This window comes from Muntiacus reevesi, chromosome 13 (genome assembly GCF_963930625.1).
Source record: "Muntiacus reevesi chromosome 13, mMunRee1.1, whole genome shotgun sequence".
NCBI classification, from domain to species: domain Eukaryota; kingdom Metazoa; phylum Chordata; class Mammalia; order Artiodactyla; family Cervidae; genus Muntiacus; species Muntiacus reevesi.
In genome coordinates this window covers 42796543-42816040 of record NC_089261.1, presented here as the reverse complement: position 1 = coordinate 42816040, position 19498 = coordinate 42796543, and the positions used below count along the sequence as shown (strand labels likewise).

Sequence of the window (19498 nt, the reverse complement as noted above, 5' to 3'; positions counted from 1 at the left end):
AGCCTGAACCTGTAATCAATAGGATATTGTGGAAATGATGGAGAATGACTTCTGAAGCTAGGTCATAAAAGACATTGCTTCTTCTACCTTACACACTGCTGGATTGTTTACTGTGAAGGAAGCCAGCTACTCATGCAGCCCAGGGAGAGGTCTATGCGGTGAGGAACTGAGTCCTCCTACCAATAGCTAGAATTAAATTGCCATGTTTATGAATCTGGGAAACAGCTACTCTAGCCCCAGTGAAGCCTTCAAATAACTGTAGTCCTGCCCAAAATATTGACCGTGACGTTGGGAGATATCGAGATTCAAAGCTCAGCAGTCTCACTCTACTGTGTGGTCCTGGTGTGGAACCTGGTCTCAGTCTCAGCCTTATTGGACCAAGGAATCCTCAAAGTGAGAGGCTCTGAACTGTCATGAAAATGGGTAGGCAAGATTCCAGTGTCCTGCACACTGAAGAAATGTACTTACTGAGGGAGTGGGTAGAGGGTAGTGGGGCTAAAATACCACTTGCTACTCATAAAACTAAGTCAGAAGAACATACCAAGGAAGAAAAGCCAGATACTGAGAAGGCAGAGGAAAACATAAAGACAAACAAACTTCCAAGTGAAGGAAAGTGCTAGTCACTCTGTGGTATCCAACTACAGCCTGCCAGACTCCTCTGTCCATGGGATTCTCCAGGCAAGACTACTGGAGTGGGTAGCCATTCCCTTCTCCAGGGGATCTTTTCAATCCAAGGATTGAACCTGCATATCCTGCAGGCAGATTCTTTATGATCTGAGCCACCAAACAAGTGCATATCAAGTGAGGTAAGTAACACCCTCTTCTAACAACACAAGAGAAGACTCTACACATGAACATCACCAGATGGTCAATGCAGAAATCAGATTGATTATATTCTTCACAGCCAAAGATGGAGAATCTCTATAAAGTCAGCAAAAACACGACCAGCAGCTGACTGTGGCTCAGATCATGAACTCCTTATTGCCAAACTCAGACTTAAATTGAAGAAAATAGGGAAAACTACTAGATCATTCAGGTATGATCTAAATCAAATCCCTGACAATTATACAGTAGAAGTGACAAATAGATTCAAGGGATTAGATGTGATAGACAGAGTGCCTGAAGAACTATGGATAGAGGTTCATAACATTGTACAGGAGGTGGTGATCAAGGCCACCCCCAAGAAAATGAAAGGCAAAAAAGCAAAATGGTTGTCTAAGGAGGCTTTACAAATAGCTGAGAAAAGAAGAGAAGCTAAAAACAAAGGAGAAAAGGAAAGATATACCCATTTGAATTCAGAGTTCCAAAGAATAGCAAGAAGAGAGATAAGAAAGCATTCCTCAGTGATCAATGCAAAGAAATAGAGGAAAACAATAGAATGGGAAAGACTAGAGATCTCTTCAAGAAAATTAGAGATGCAAGGGAATATTTCAAACAAAAATGGGTACAATAAAGGACGGAAATGCTATGGACCTAACAGAAGCAGAAGAGATTAAGAAGAGGTGGCAAAAATACACGGAAGAACTATACAAAAAAGATCTTCATGACCCAGATAACCACGATGGTGTGATCACTCACCTAGAGCCAGACATCCCGGAATGCGAAGTCAAGTGGGCCTTGGGAAGCATCACTATGAACAAAGTTATGGAGGTGATAGAATTTCAGTTGAGTTATTTCAAATCCTAAAAGATGATGCTGTGAAAGTGTTGCACTCAATATGCCAGCAAATTTGGAAAACTCAGCAGTGGCCACGGGACTGGAATAGCTCACTTTTCATTCCAATCCCAAATAAGGGCAATGCTAAAGAATGCTCAAACTACCACACAATTGTACTTATCTCACACGCTAGCAAAGTAATGCTCAAAATTCTCCTAGCCAGACTTCAACAGTATGTGAACCATGAACTTCCAGATGTTCAAGCTGGATTTAGAAAAGGCAGAGGAACCAGAGATCAAACAGCCAACATCTGCTGGATCATCAAAAAAGCAAGAGAATTCCAGAGAAACATCAACTTCTGCTTCATTGATTACACCAAAGCCTTTGACTGTGTAGATCACAACAAAGTGGAAAATTCTTCAAGAGATGGGAATGCCAGACTACCTTACCTGCCTCATAAGAAATCTACATACAGGTCAAGAAGCAAAAGTTAGAACCGGATATGGAACAGCAGACTGGTTCCAAATTGGGAAAGGAGTTCATCAAGGCTGTATATTGTCACCCTGCTTATTTAACTTATATGCAGAGTATATCATGCGAAATGCCAGACTGGATGAAGCAGAAGCTGGAATCAAGATTGCTGGGAGAAATATCAATAACTTCAAATATGCAGATGACACCACCCTTATGGCAGAAAGTGAAGAGGAACTGAAGAGCCTCTTGATGAAAGTGAAAGAGGAGAGTGAAAGGCTGGCTTAAAACTCAACATTCAAAAAACGAAGATCATGGCATCCAGTCCCATCACTTCGTGGTAAATAGATGGGGAAACAATGGAAACAGTGACAGACTTGATTTTGGGCTCCAAAATCACTGCAGATGGTGACTACAGCCATGAAATTAAAAGATGCTTGCTCCTTACAAGAAAAGCTATGACCAACCTACATAGCATGTTAAAAAGCAGAGATGTTACTTTGCCAACAAAGGTCCATCTAGTGAAAGCAATGGTTTTTCCAATAGTCACGTATGGATGTGAGAGTTGGACTATAACGAAAGCTGAGTGCCAAAGAATTGATGCTTTTGAACTGTGGTGTTAGAGAAGACTCTTGAATGCCCCTTGGAATGCAAGGAGATCCAACCAGTCCATCCTAAAGGAAATCAGTCCTGAATATTCATTGAAAGGACTGACGCTGAAGCTGAAACTCTAATACTTTGGCCACCTGATGTGAAGAACTGACTCATTGGAAAAGACCCTGATGCTGGGAAAGATTGAAGGCAGGAAGAGAAGGCGATGACAGAGGATGAGATGGTTGGATGGTATCACTGACTCGATGAACATGAGTTTGAGCAAACTCCAGGAGTTGGTGATGGATAGGGAAGCCTGGCATGCTGCAGTCCATGGGGTCGCAGAGTTGGACATGACTGAGCGACTAAACTAAAGTGATCTATATAAAAATGTAAAGTGTGATTGAATCAAACACTGATGCCTCCCAAGGAATGGGAGATGAAAATGTTGAGATAACAGGGGATGATGGATCAGGCAAATGATAAAAATGTGGCTGCCATTAAGGCCTTAAATGATGGTGAGCTATAGAAAACCACTGACTTGTTCACTGATGCCATCAAGCTGAATCTTCTCTGTATGCCGAGAGCCAGTCTTCATGAAATTACAGAAGTCAAATGCTACCATCTGAAACTTTTTCAGAGATACTGAAATAAATCCTGATTCAGCTCAGCCTTACAAGTGGGCAGGGAAAGCAGATGTACCTCTGGGCCACTGGGTAGAAGCAGTCCATGGTCCTGCCCTTGCCTGTAAACTAGATTACAATGAAGATGTTAGTGTAATGCTTAAAGAATTTCAACCAAGGGCCCAGAAAACTGCTGAACAACAGAGAAAGTCTGAGTGAAACCATGAAGACCAAAGCTCAAAGAAAAAACGGAAAGGGTTAAGAAGGCTTGGGAGGAACAGAAAAGACCCCAGAAGGAGGGAGAAATCAGAAGACAAACAGAAGCTCAATATAGCTGTTTTTCAGGTGGCTTTCACTGGTCAACACCTGGTAATTTTCCTGGAAGAATGCCTGGAATGGGATGGGGTATGCCTGGAATGCCAGGAATGCTTGGGCTCAATGAAATTACTAGTGATCCAGAGGTTCTTACAGACACGCAGGTTTCAGAAGTTATGACAGCCTGCTAGGATGTGATCCAGAACTTCAATATGCTGAAATATCAGAGCAGCCCAAAAGTTGTGAGTCTCATCTGTAAATGGTCAGCCAAATTTGGAGGGCAAGCCTAAGGCCCTTCTGACAAATAAAGCCCATGCTGAAGGAAAAGCAACTGAGATCACTCAGTGGATGTTGCAGTAATACAATCCAGTATACTTCTGACCTGCTGCTGAAGGGAAAGCTATGGTGCTCTGAAGATAGTCTCTCTTCCTCTGTCCCAAATGAAGCTGAAACAATTTTCAGTGGTTTGCCATTAAAACAATCATTCAGATAATATTTTCCTACTGGGAATTAAAAACTTTAAACTTTTTTGAAACCTGAAAAATATTAAAACAAGAACAACTATTAAGCAGCCCTTTCTGTTGAAAAACAAAACCCGCTAAGCCGGTCCCAAATTCCGGATCCATAAACACTGTGTAAGATAATAAACATTTATATTCTTTTTAATTTAAATTTGGGGGTAATTTGCTATATAGCATTAGATAACTTACAAGGAATGGCCATATTAGCCCATATCCCTAAATCCAAATCGTATCATTATGTAATTTTCAAGCCTGATTGGTTCTCATAAACCTCCAGTCAAGTGATTACACCACTGGCTTGGATTAAAACTATTTATTGTTTCACTTCATCCTGAAGTTTTTTTTCCTGTCTTTTCTATGTGCTGGGTTCACAATGATAGAGAAACATTAAAATATATCTAATTCTCCTTCTAGTAAGTCTGTTACGACTCTATCACAACTTCAAGGAACTACATTCTACGGCCACCTACCATCACAGCATTCTCCACTTGACCAGATTGAAAGTTTTTTTCTTTTTGACTGCACTACACAGTTTGCCACAGCAAGTGTCACAGTGGTAAAGATGCAGGTTCGATCCCTGGGTCAGGAAGCTCTCCTGGAGAAGGAAATAGCAACCCCCTCCAGTGTTCTTGCCTGGAAAATTCCATGGATAGAGGAGCCTGGTGGGCTACAGTCCATGGGGTTGCAAAGAATCAGACATGACTCAGCACAGCACATGATTTGCAGGATCTCAGTTCTCCAAGCAGGGATTGAATACACGCCCCTACAGGGGCAGCACGGAGTCTTAACCACTGGGCCACCAGGGAAGCCCTGAAAGTTTATATTTTAACAATGAAAGATGGAAGCATGTTTTCTAGCAGTCCACTACTAAAATATCCACAAAGTCTAATAAACATCTCAGACTTAAAATGGTCTAGAAAAGCTTTTGATTTTCCTCTCCCCTACCCTACTCGTCCCAGTCTTCAACAGCTCCGTAAGTGACATCATCAACCATCCAGATGCTTATACCAAAAGCCTAAGAGTCACTCTTGATTCCTCTCTCTTTTTCACAAAATCAACAATGGGGTACCTGCAGATTCTACCTCCAGAACATATCCTGAACTTGCTGACTTTTCTTCACCTCCATAGCCTGTTTCCATTCCATCTCCTATCTTTCATCTATATCTCGTTAGCCTAGACTATGCCATCATCTTTCACCAGGACACTGCAAAGAGCCTCCTAACTACAACCCTTGTTGCTTTTGTCTATAAACATTCACATACAGGTTTTTTTATGACACAGTTTATTTCTCTTGGTAAACATCTACATGTGAGATTGGTGAACCATATGGTAAGTACCTGTTTAATTTTATCAGAAACTACTTAACTAATTTCCATTTTGCACTCCCACCAGTAACACCTGGGAGTCCCAGTTGTTCATTATCCTCTTCAGTACCTGGCATTTTTTAAAAGTCATTCTAGTAGGTGCATAATAGTCCTTTTTCATTTTTTGAATTGGTATAAAATCCACGTATAATGAAATGCACAGATCTTAAGTGCACAATCCAAAGGAGTTTTGATAAACATGTATACTCATGTAATCAAAATACACATTTCCATTACCCTAATAAATTCCCTACTAAACCTCTTCCCGTTGTCTCTAGCCCCTAGAGGCAACCTCTTCTGATTGCTATCACCACAGTTAGTTTTACCTTTTCCTAAACCTCATAAGAGGATTAGTATAGTATATACTGTTTTGTGTCTGCCTGAGTTTGCTCAGTATAATGGTTTTGAGGTCCATCCATGCTATTGCAGTAGTTCTTTGTTTCTATTGCTGAGTGGTATTTTATTGTATGGACACATCACAGTTTATTTATCCATTCACCTTTTGATAGACATTTGGGTTGTTTCCAGCAACTCCATTCCTAGGTATTTACCCAGGAGAAATGAAAGCATATGTCCACAAAAAGACAATAATCGCCTGCTTCCTCTCTTGATCCTCTGTAGTCCATTCTCCATGTAGCATCTAGAGGGATCTTTTAAATAAATTACTCAAATCCCATCTCTCTTCTGCTAAATTCCCCTTAGTGACTTCCCATTCCACTTTAGAAGAAAATACAAACTCCCTACCCGGCTTGTGAAACCCAGATATCACCAATTCTCAACCCTGCCTGCACAGAGGCCTCTGTAAACTTCTGTCGCTTGGGCTCCACCTCAGATCAAGTGAATCAGAATCTCTGGAGGAGGGATCCCAGCATTTTTAAAGCTCCCCAGGACGCTCTCACAGGCCCCAGGTTGGACAGGCCTTGCCAGGTGAGCTGGCCCATGGCTTTCCTACTTTATCTCATCCCACTCTCCCCCTCGGAGGCCGCACTCCTGCTACACTGGCCTCCTTTCAGCCCTGTGAACACAGAGGTTTTATCCCTACCTCCGGGGCTCTGTACTAGTTTGTCTTCTGCCTGGAATGTTCTTTAGATCTTAGTGTATCTGGTTCTTTCTTGTGATTCAGGTCTCAGCTGAAATGTCACCCGCTTAGAGGAACTTTTCCTGCCCACTCAACCCAAAGGAGCCACTCTGCAGCGTGTCACTTGTTCAAACACTCTAGATCACATTTATGTCTAACAGTGCCCTGTTCATGCATTTTTCTTTGTGTTTATTGTCTGTCTACTCCGTCTAGACTATAAATCCCACGAGAATAAGGACCTTGCCTGCCTTATTCTCCACAGTACCTTTAGTATTTATAATCATGCCTGGCACACAATGAAAGTTTTAGAAATATTTGTTGGAAGCATGAAAGAACACACGTACAAAATGTACATATTACCTGGGAGGGAGGGCAAAATCCACAAGGGGTCTCCTTTCTTTCTTTCCCCTAGCTGTTAGCATGGGATCATTGATTTACAGGAAAAAAAAAAGAGACTCCAGCAGAAGGGAATTAAACCCAGATACTAGATTTCATTAGGTCCTAAAAGGCAGAGAGACTGTTTTTGACTTCAAGTATCTTAACTTCCGTCCTAACCTGAGGCTGTACACATTATAGATACTCAATGAATTCATTTCTATTAGCAGTGACGTGACCGTGCTCTGTTTTGAGGGTCTAGAGGGGATGTGGGAGAGAGGGCTGGGAGGTAGAGCATTTGAGCAGGGATTAGCGAACCATGAGAAAAGGAGACAGAAGTATATTTACGCCTTTATCCTCACTTTATGGAGCTGTCACCAACTCAAAGCGTGAATTCAGTTTAATCTATCCCAGCCAACTGGACTTTAAAACACTATCCTATTCTATATGTAGTTTCTCTTTGTAAGCAAGGCAATATGTTAAAACAAAGTTTTAAAGAAATTTTAAAAGAAAGGAGAGAAAAAGAAGAGGGATCCAGGGAAGAAGAGAGAAGGCAGTAGGGAAGAATTCAGGAACATCTCCATTGTGCTATACACAGTATTAGGCATGTTCCGACATTTACTAATTTATCACAACCCTATGTGAAATAAATATGGAAACAGAATGAAGCATAGATAAACGTAACTTACCACTTAACTGTTAAAATACTAGACAAAAATAAACAAGATATACATATCAAATATGCAGATGACATTAACAATGGAAATGTCACCTAATGTAAGCAAAATAGATCAAAGATTCAAATTAATCTTACAAGGCTAGTGGTTAGCTACAATGTACTACATAAATCAAATCTTGCAGCTAGCTACACAGGTACAGAAAGATGGACCAGAGCTTGTGTAAAAATATCTTGTGGATTTAGTTGAGTGCTAGTTTAATATAAGCCAATAGTAGATGCTAAAGGATAACCCTTAAGTATTGCATGAGAGTCCTTATCTTAAGCAACTTCTTTTCAGTATTTATCACTGGAGATATTTTTTTTAATTCTCTCCTCTCCTGACTGCTGGAACATCTGATTATCTTTCCATCTCTGAAGCAGATCCTCATTAATACAAACGCTAATAAGACAATAGCCCTCATTTAATAAGGGTTCTGTGCCAACTACACAATTACTATATTTAATCCTCCCTCTTAATAGCACTAATGAAATAGGCATAATTATTTCTGCCATCTTTTAGATGAGAAGACAGATTTAGAAAATCTAAGTAATTTTCTCAAGATCAGACAGGTAACAGCGTTCTTGGAGCTTAACTATAGCGGCCTGACTTAGAGCCCAATGATTCTAACCACTATTCTTTCTACCCCAGACTTCCTTTCAGAGAATGCCTTTCCTTTGCTCATCTCTTAAGTGTCAGCGCACATTACAGTCCAGTCCTCAGGTCACAGCTCATTTTACTTCATTGTCTCTCTGGTTAATCATCGCTAGATCTGGGACTTTGATGGACAACTTCTACACTGATGAGTCCTATGACAGCCACCAATAAGTGCTTCCCTAATACCCCTTACCTTTTCCACGGCCTTTTTTGTTGGAAGATGCCTCCATAACCTTCAGAGGAGGCTGAAATCAGCCCCAATCCTGGCTCCAGAGACAGAATCACGATTAGTTTCAAACAGAGGACATGATGCTTCCTCTGCCCCATCTTTTCAGTGACTAGCTTAAGCACTAGAAGAGAATCAGCCAAGAGATTTTTCAGAAAAGTTTTCTAAGCTCTTAAATGGAAATATTCATCAATAAGTAATCTCTTTTCTATCACCTTGTTATGTCTGTATATACCATGGAGAACTAAGTCAGTTATCTTGGAGACTTCAATAATTTTCAAGAGCATAAAGGGCGTTTGAGACCAAAATATATGAGAACTGCTGCCTAGTCCATGCCAGTATCATCCTTCACCAAGTTATTGAAACAGTTTCCTAAATGGTTTTCTTACTGATAAGTTGAGCATGAACAACCCCAATAAACCTGCTCTCTGCGTTACTACCAAGGTGATCTTGCATGCATGTGTGCTGAGTCACTTCAGTCATGTCCAACACTTTGGGACCCTATGGACTGTAGCCCTGCCAGGCTCCTCGGTCCGTGGGATTCTCCAGGCAAGAATACTGGAGTGGGAAGTCATGCTCTCCTCCAGGGGATCTTCCTGACCCAGGGATAGAACCTGAGTCTCTCATGTCTCCTGCAATGGCAGGCCATTTCTTTGTCACTAGTGCCTTCTGGGAAGCCCTAAGATGATCTTACTAAATGCTAATCAGACACCTGCTTAATCCTTCAATGACTCTCTGTGGCTTTCAGTTTAGCACCTAACATTCTACTTCTCTTGTTTTATTTGTTCCTCTCCCCTCATACAACTGTTCACCCCAGCCATTCACAAGTAATTGCCGTTTCCTATCAGAAATGATACTGTCTGTTGTTTCTATGCCTTCCCACTTCTTTCTTTTGCTTTTTTTCATCTTTTGGCCTTTGGAGCAGAGGACACTTACTATAGTAAACTGGTTACAGAGCTGATGAAAGAGCTAAGTAGTCGTCAGGATGGTGAGGCAAGCAGAAGCAAGCAACGATAGCAATTCACCACCAATGGAAAATTCTGAGTGGAAAAATAACAGGAGGAAGTAATGTCACCAGATTCCAGAGATCAGGGTTACCCAGGGAATTCCAGAACCACAGTAGACCGATTCTGCATGTGCCAGGACCGTGAAGGAGCCAAGCCACTGCCAACAGTGCCTTCCAAAGCTAAGCTTCCTCATTTGCTCTTAAGGTCACACTGCCATGTCCTATCCCTTCATTCTCTAGCTAGCTAACCTCTACTTATCCCTTAAAACTCGGCTCAAGGGTCATTTTCTACAGGAAGTTGTCTCTAAGCCCATGGTATAATTTACCTGTCCCTTTCCCATGCTTCCAAAGCACCATTTTCACAGTGGTCACCAGAAAGTAGTAGAACAATAAGCTCCTTGAAGACTGGGACAGCCTCTCTTGCCTTGGTATTATTTAAGCCTAGGACAGTGTCTGACGATAGTGCTGGGGGCCATTATATGTGCTCAGAAAATGTTTCACAAACATAGTCATGAATTACCTCTGAGGTAATTTGCTTCTGGGATGACTTGCATTTTCTGAAGCTTTTTTTTTTTTTTTTAAGTGTGTCCAAGGCCTGGACAGTTCAGGGCATTTTCCTTCACATACCAGCTTCTTCATGTAGCCCTTGAAAGAAAAATTATTTCACTTCTTAATACCATCTCTATACTGTGGGATATATAAAGATGCTTTCTGAAGCCCAAGTTTCATGGTCCCCTTCAAACTGTGCTTTCCTAGGGTGTAGGCCTCGCCTCAGTGATTTCTCCTAATTCTCACACTTGGTACATTTAATTTTTATTTTACAAACCACTTTTGAAAGAAGCCAGAAAACTGTTCTGTTGGTCTTTTGTGCTTTTTTCATAACCTTTCTTCTGCCACTTCAGATAAAAGTAATAGGTAACAAAAGCTTAATTATATTTTGGGAATTGGCCACTAATATTAGTGCCTGGCCATCTGTTTGAGACAGTCTGTGCATGCACAAGTACCAGGGAAAGCTTTTTGGACACCATGAAGATGGTGAGCATGGCATGAGGATGACCAAACTGCCAGCGGACAGTATTTTTTTTCTTAACAGCTTCATTGAGATGTAAATCACATATCATATAATTCAACCATTTGAAGTGTACAATTCGATGGTTTTTAGTATATTCACAGGTATGTACAACCATCACCACAATTTTAGAACATTTATATCACCTCAAAAAGACACCTCGTACCCTTTAGATAACCTCCTCCCCCAACCCCCCACCTCTCCCCTTCCCCATCAGCTCTAAAACTACCAGTCTACTCTCAGTATCCATAGACCTCCCTGTTCTGAACTTTCATATGAATAGGATAACATATTATGTGGTCTCTGAGGACTGGCCTCTTTCACTTAGCATAATATTTTCAAGGTTCACACATGCAGTAGCATGTGTCAGTACTCCATTTCTTTTGGACAGTCCTTTCCAAACATGGCAACTGGACTGGCCCACAGTCACTAGAGCAATTAGTGTGAACTAATTTGGTGAGAAGATTTTCTGCTGTGGTCCCTTGCTGGTGACTCTCACTGGAGTCTGCTGCATGCACCTCTTTACCTAAGCCACCACTATAAGCTGGCATTGGGCCTTATGTGAAAATGAGGAAATTAAAAATTAATCAGAATTACAGACAGAATCCCCAGAATCATTGTCTGATTTTTGAGCACTAGAATTCATAAGAAAATCACCTCAGACTGTTTCTTCACAGAGTTCTAGTGGATTCTAGGCATATCCAGCAGGGAAGTCCAGGCTTATGTGAATGTTGTTAGTTCCGTGGTTCTCAGTACAGTCGCTCAGACCAGTAGCATCGGTATCACCTTAGAAACTTGTTAGAAGTGCACATTGTCAGCCCACCTACTCAATCAGCGACTCTGGGAGTTCAGTAAATCTGTTTCAACAAGCTCCCAAGTGATTCTGATCTTAAGTTGGAGAATCACTGATTAGTTAATGGGTATAATATTAATACTCTCAGTATTGGCATATGAACACAAATTAACTACTGACTCATAACCCTGTTTTGTGTCAAGTGTATATACTCAGTGGATGAAGAAAAATCGCTGGTACCTAAAGTGTAGATTATGGTACATAGGCTGAATTTCTATGCATTCGTATGACAGGCAATTAATCTTATTACTCCCCACTTCCCATCTTTATTTCCTTTTAAAACAACGCTTTGATAAAAACTTCGTTAAAAAAAAATATTGATAGGGAATTCCCTGGTGGCCCAGTGGCTAAGACTCTGTGCTCCCAATGCAGGCCCCCCCACCCCGGTCAGGCAACTAGAACCCACATGCCACAACTAAGAGTTTGTATTTCAAAACTAAAGATATCCCATGCCACAACAACAACAACAAAAAATCCTGATAAAATTGTCTTCTTTATGGAGTTTATTTCCACTTCAGACTGAGTAGATGTTTAGATCTTATAGGTACCATCCCTAGAAGATGGTATTTCTACACATTTTTCATGAAAAATTAATTCCTATACATATCTATATTAGACACAGATCTCTAGAGATGGTTTTTCAGAGTGAATGTCTTGTCCGCACAGAGACAGTATCAGGGAGTGCATTTTTAAAGCAATCGGTAACCTGATGCCGGTATCGATAAAATACCTGAGTTCACTTTGAACACACCAGGGACTTTATCTGTCCTTTGTTGTTAAGACCAAACATTTTTTAGATAGTCTGAGGATAGTCATTATCTCTTTCAGAAAGAGTACAGGAATGGTTTATTCTTGGTTAATCTGGATAGATTTGACTCATGGCTAGTTTTAAAATTCTGCTAAAATGTCCTTTAAATACTCAGATAAATAAAAGTGTAATTCTTAATAAAAAGCAATTTCATTTGTAAGGATGCACTACTGTGTAATTCTTTTGAAACAGTATTATTTCCTCCGCACCCATTTTCATTTTGCTTTAAATACCATTAAAATTGATTTTTTTTAAACCTTAGACACATAGAATCCTGTCATGAGGTACTTACCACACACGGCCTTATGCTTTTAATTATTATTTTGTATATTTCTGTCTCATCCCTCAACTATATTTACCCTCCCTAAAGGCAGTAACAATTTCTTGTACATATAATGTCTATCAGATGTCCTAAACATAGCAGGCATCTGTCAAATATGTGTGTATTGATTGATAGTTTTGAGAGTAACTTGAAACAGTCAGTCCCATTGTCAGGAATAGAAGCTCTCTGAAATTACGTCAGTTAAGGAGAGATAACAACGGACCACTTCACAGATATCAAGGACATAAGAAAGCAAACCTAGACCATGCAGGCCAGGGGACTTGACGCACAGGACCCAGGGCTAGTCCTTTTCTCACAGGACCCTGGGGCTTCAGGTCTCTACCTCTACCTGTGTAGCTCCTTCTTTCTCAGTGTTTTTAGTAGACTGACTTCCTTTTTATTGTGGTTATCTCTATTCTCTGAAAATATGCTCTTACATTTGCTTTGGATCTACTCAACTATTTTACTTCAAGAGCCCATCACAGCATCTAATTGGTTAAATTTTAGTGGCCCAATTCCAAATTCCACAGAGACATCATGTGATTAGGGTAGAGTTTAGCTCTAGTACAACTGGCCATGAGTAGCAAGTAGGAGGTGTAGAGGAAATCAGGTAGCATATAAAGTTACTCTCTGGTGGTTATTCCCATAAATAGGACTTCTCTGGTGGCTCAGAAGGTAAAATCTGTCTGCAGTGTGGGAGAGCTGGGTTCTAGCCATGGGTCAGAAAGATCCCCTGGAGAAGGGAATGGCTACCCACTTCAGAAATCTTGCCTGGAGAACTCCATGGACAGAGAAGCCTGGTGAGCTACGGTCCATTGGGTCACAAAGAGTCAGGCACGACTGAGCGATATCTTATCTGACAGTTATTCCTCTCCAAGAACTGAGGGGAACAGGTTCACTAAGAGGTCATGAACAAGGAGATAACAACTGACACAGCTACTCCTGTTTATCTACCACATCCTAGAACTCAGACAAGCATACAAAAGTTAGACATCAGAGGTAACTATGGTCATGGGTAAACTTCTCCCTTAGTCTAGATGAGGGCTTGGCAACCATGACCCTTGGGACACATCCAGCCTGTGGTCTGCTTTTGTAACAGTACAGAGTGGTCATTACATGAAGAACAGGCAACAGAGACTGTAGGTGACAAACATTAAAATATTTACTCTCTGGCCCTTGATGGGTTAGTTAGAGTTTGCTAACCTCTGCTCAGATGATCTTTCTTTATTCTTTATTCATTCATTTCACAAATACCCACTGAATATCTACTATGTTCTAGACACTGTTACAAGTATTGTAGATGCAATGATGTCACAAAGGCAAGTATGGTTCCTATCTTGGAAAAGCTTAGACTCTGTTGTGGGAGAGAAGAGATCAACAGTCAGCATATACATTAACAAATAAATAGGACAATTTCAGATTATAAGTGCTATGAACACGATAAGCAGAGGATGTTAATAAAAGGAGAAAAACAAGGGAAGGGGACAGGTTGCAGAGATCCTATCTGTGGAGGTGACGTTTATGCTAAAACCTAAAAGATAGGAAAGAACCAGTCATGAGGAGGCCAGCATTACAGCCAGGGGAAATGAGGGCCAAGTCTCTGAGGCAGATAAGAGGTCGGCTTAGCCCAGGGACTTCATACAGGCCCATGGTATGAGGGCAGAGAATGGTAGCAAATGAAGTTAAGACGGTAGGGAAGGGCCAGATCATCTATAGCCCTTGAAGGAAGCTACTGAAGATGACACAACCTCATAAAACGTATGATGTTTTTTTAAAAAAAAATCTCTCTGGCTACCACAAGACAGAGTATAGAGAAGTAAGAGTGAGTTCTATTTAAGAGATTATTGTAATTGTTCAGGTGAGATAGGGCTGTGATTTAAAGTAAAATGGTGTCATAGGAACGGAGAAAACTGGATGAATTAAAATATTTTGAGGGACATCCCTGGTGGTGCAATGGTTGAGAATTTGTCTTGCAATGTGGATGTGGATTTGATCCTTGGTCATGGAACTAAGATCCCACATGCTGCAGAGCAACTAAGCCCAATGTGCCACAACTACTGAGCCTGCATGCCACAACTAGAGAGTCCATGTGCCGCAATGAAAGAAAACATATGATGCAACTAAGACCCAAAAAGCAGACAAATTAATATATATATATATATGTGTGTGTGTGTGTGTGTGTGTGTGTGTGTATACATAAAGGATAAATAATGAGACTCAGACCGGGTATGAGAAGAGAGGAAACAACATGAATCCTAGATTTCTGTTTGAGCAGCGAGGTAGATGGTATAGGTCTTGTCACCTTATCCATATTATCTCTGATAACTGAGTAATTGAGTCTCTGGAACTAACAATCACACTTATATATTAGAAAATTTTTTAAAGTAAAAAAAATTTATTCTCAGTATTGAATCTTCTTAACTTTTATATATGTTCTCTTCTACAAGGGATAACTGAGCAAAAAAAGCACATCTTTTTTTAATTTTATTTTTTTTTTAAAAAGCACTTCTTTAGCAAACTCCAGACTACCTACTTGGAAAACTGCAATCAGTCTCCCCTCTTCAGAATAACAGCCTGTGTGTGCTCTCTGAGAGTGGAATGACCTCTCAGGGTTGCCAGTTTGACCCTTGGTGTTGTGACTCTGTTCCTCCCTTTGGAAGATTGCTGTGAAAAGGCAGAGAACCACAGAGTCACTGTCCAATAGGAGACACCTGACCCACTCCCTCTCCCCATCAACGGCTGTGTGCAAGATGAGAACCAGCACTAGCCTAGAGACACTGAGGTTTGTTTTGAAGCATTTAAAGAGGAATGCTCAGGGGAAGCTTTAAATTTCTTTCTACTTAAAGAAGTTTAATTGTAAGAGCCATCTCTTTCCCCTTAATCACCAGGTCTAGTGTGAAGCCAGCCAACTTCAGAGAGTTAGTAAAAGAAGTGAGTAATGACTCAACTTTCTCCTTATCTCCCTCTCTCTTCAGGTTTGATCTCACCAGACACTCAGGCTGCACTTTCTGGCTCTCACAAGACCTTTTCCAGTGTACTGCAGAGCCCAGGGAGCTCTGTATTTAGAGGCTGGTCCTGTACACCATCCAACTGACTGATGGGGAACTTCAGTGCCCAGAAGCCTGGGCCATGAGTACAGTGGAGAGTGGTAGACTGAGTGTACCAGGTCTCTAGAAATGTTCGAGTCAACAGTGATGACTGAGACACGACCTGTATCCCTGGGAGGACTTGATCATTTTAGTTTAACAATTTGATCCCTATTATATAGAGAATCTTTTTTTTTTTTTGAGAATCTTTTTTGAAGTTAGTTCTTCTAAAAGTCTGCTTTTGTCTCTGCTCACTGACTCCTATAAGGATTTATTTTAGAAATAAGCTTTCATGGTTATTCCCATTGTTCCAGTTTCAATGATCAAAACATCCAGGACTGCGTTTTGATTCTACTTCTTTGTAGTTATTTTATCATAGGCATTTCTGAATCTTAGATTATATGAAGCAGTTATTAGTTACTTTCAATCCACAGATTCACTGCATAATTCACTGCATAATCGCCATATAATTTTATTGGGCTTCCAGCTGGCTCAGATGGTAAAGAATCTGCCTGCGATGTGGGAGACCTGGGTTTTATCCTAAAGTTGGGAAGATCCCCTGGAGAAGGAACGGCTATCCACTCCAGTATTCTTGCCTGGAGAATTCCATGGACAGAGGAGCCTGGCAGGCTACAGTCCATAGGGTTGCAAAATCGGACACAACTGAGCGACTTTCACATAACCAATTATTACTCTCTCAACAGCCTGCCGTCAGAGTCAGCTGTTCAAATCACACTTATTTCTAATGACGTCCACTCTCCTCCACAAACAGGGCTCCTTCCACTCCCCTTCACCATAACTGCATACTTCCAAGAGGTCCTTTGCGAACATCTAGTCAGATGTATCTTAAGTAATGAAGTTAACAGGCCAAAATAAAGGATGGAAATAAACCCACTTAATACCAGTGAACTTATTTCACTATTTAAAAGTGTATTTCAAAGTGTAAGTGTGTTGCAATGTGTTTTGTAAAGCAGTGCTTATAAACTGTTGTGTTTTCAAAACAACTTTTTCCTATTAAGCCTGCATCAAGAAGTGGGGTTAATTTGCCAGAGTACTTTTTTGTGATAATTACAGAAATTGTAGATTAGCAAAAATGAACTGAAAAGATTCTGAGCTAATAAAAATACACGCAAAAATTACAATATTCAACTGCGTCGAGATTCCTCATGAGGAAAACATTAACCACCCCTGATAGGCCAGTTTTGAGTTCAAGCCAGTACATTAAAAAACACTTAGGGAAAGATACCTTTCAAGTGACATGTGGTCCAACATTCCCTATAATGAAAGACACAGTTCTGTTATTCAGAGATTTGAAACAAACAGTAGATGAACTAATAAAGGATATATTTCATGAATTAGAAGATATTTAATAAATGCTTTTTTCAGGTGATAATTATTTTGCCAGCCAGGCAATATAGCTCTTTACTTCTTAGAACCAGATGTAAAATGTTGTAATCTGGCACTGACCTCTAGGAACATATTACCATTTACTTCATGAACATTTGCTAAGTACCTACTGGGTGTCAGGCACCATGCTAGGAGCAAGAGATGAAATCTCCAACAGGTAACCCTCTCTGAACACTTTGCTCAGAGATCCTATGACTAGCATCACTTATGTTACTTCAGATTGACTGAAACTATCATTCCAACTGCATGTGGCAGAACTTTGAGGATTGCAAAGGAGTGAGTCCCCTGGTCTAACATGTAGAAGCTCCCGACCACCAGTGTACACTACTGGCCATTTCTCAGCTGTCTTGGGAATCTCTCCAAGTTCCAACTAATTATATAGTTATATTATCTACTGAAGGGTTCTGAAGTATTTGTCTTCAACTTTGGCAAGCTCACTCATAATCCCAAAAGTGGGAGAAGAAAAACACTTCCTGTGTCTCTGAGCAAAGATCTCCTGTGTTTAGCAAAAACAAAAAAGTAATAATAAAGCAAAACAAACAAAAAAAAACCTTTCCCAACTGGAAGAGAGGAAAGAACATTTTTGCCATGAATTCCATTAATCACCAACTTCAGGATCCTTCCTTTTTTTTTTTTTTTTTGGTCATGTCAGGGATCGAACCTGCATCAGCTGCATTGGAAGCACACAGTTTCAACCATTGGACCTCCAGGGAAGTGCCTCATGACACTCATTCAAAGAACAGTTTTAGATTTTATATAAAGAATGGAGATGGAGAGTTTCCATAATACATGCCAACTCCACCTAACCCCCAAGTTTCCCCTATTTTTGACATCTTACATTAGTACAATAATATTATAATTAATGAACCAATATTGATACATTATTAATATCTGAAGCCCATTCTATTTAGATATCCTTAGTTTTTACCTAATGGCCTTTTTGTGGTTCCAGGATACTACATTATATTATTTGTCATGTCTCCTTAGGCTCTTCTGGGATGTTAAGAGTTTCTCAGACTGTCTTTGTTTTCGATGACCTTAACAGTTTTGAGGAGTACTGATCAGGTATATTGTAGCATGCTCTTCTACTGGAATTTGTCTAATGTCTTTCTCATGATTAGCCTGCGATTATGGAGTGTTGGGAAGAAGTTCGCTGGGGTATAGTGATGTTCTCATCACATCATATCCAGAGTACATACTGTCAACCAGATTTACGACTCTTGACATCACCCTTGATTACCTGGCTGAGATAGCATCCATCAGGTTCCTACACTGGAAAAGGACTCTTTTGTCCTTTCTGCCCTTCCCCACACTGCCCTCTTTGGAAGGAAGTCACTATGTGAAGCCCACACTTATGGAATGTACAGTTATGTTCCTCCCTATTGTGTGTGGAACATCTGCATCAATTATTCGGAATTCTTCTGCATAAGAGATATGTCTCTTCTTCTTCATTTGTTAATTTATTCAATAATTTATTTATATTAGTAAGAACTCGTGGGTATGTATTTTGGGTTATAGTTCATTACTACAGTACCTTATTATTAAGTTGCTTGAATTGTTCCAATTTTGGCTACTGGTGTCATTCTCCCCATGTTTTGGTTTCTTTTTTGAGTACTTCATGACCTCCCTTGCAGTCTAAAAAAGAATCTTTTATGGTCAGTCTCTTATATTGAGATTCACACAATGGGAGAGATATTTGTTCAGATAATTGTGTCTAGTTTCTCAAATCCTGTGAGGAAGGTGCCTATTTTCATCCAGATATAAATTGTTCCTACTCTTCACCTCCCATCCCTACCCCTGCATGGGCATAGAAAGAGGGTGAGGTTTATCCCTCAGTTCATAGTATGTTATCATCACTGACACAGGTACGTTTTCTCTCTTGTTCTACTTATTTATTCTTGTCTCCATGCTCCAGTCCCATTTTCCTTCTCTCTCCCATTCAGGGAAACTATTCTAATGTACTTGATGTGTGCAAGTTTGATTGTTTAAAAAGCCCTTACATGACTGTTGTTATCTTGGGAATTCCCGGGCAGTTCAGTGGTCAGGATTCAGTGCTTTCACTGCCAGGAACAGGGTTTAGCTCTTGATTGGGGAACAGATCCCACAGGCTGCATGGTATGACCAAAAAAATTATTATTATTATCTTTTATAGGTACACTGATGGCATATGGTAGATACAAATAGAAAATATGCCCATATTTTTAAAATTTCATTGTGGACTATATTGGATGAAATTATATGAAATCTTGAATTTGTTTTAAGATACTTTGACAAAGTAAAAATTTTAATGAAAAAAGGGTAGAAGAAGCAAACATGATAAAATCTTACTAATTTTAAAATCTGGGTGATAGCTA

At 40.2% G+C, this 19498-nt stretch overlaps 1 pseudogene; it reads left to right on the top strand.

The window, feature by feature from the left end:
* Nucleotides 1-413: 413 nt before the first annotated feature.
* Nucleotides 414-3946, top strand: LOC136146059 (hsc70-interacting protein-like; annotated as a pseudogene).
* Nucleotides 3947-19498: the final 15552 nt, after the last annotated feature.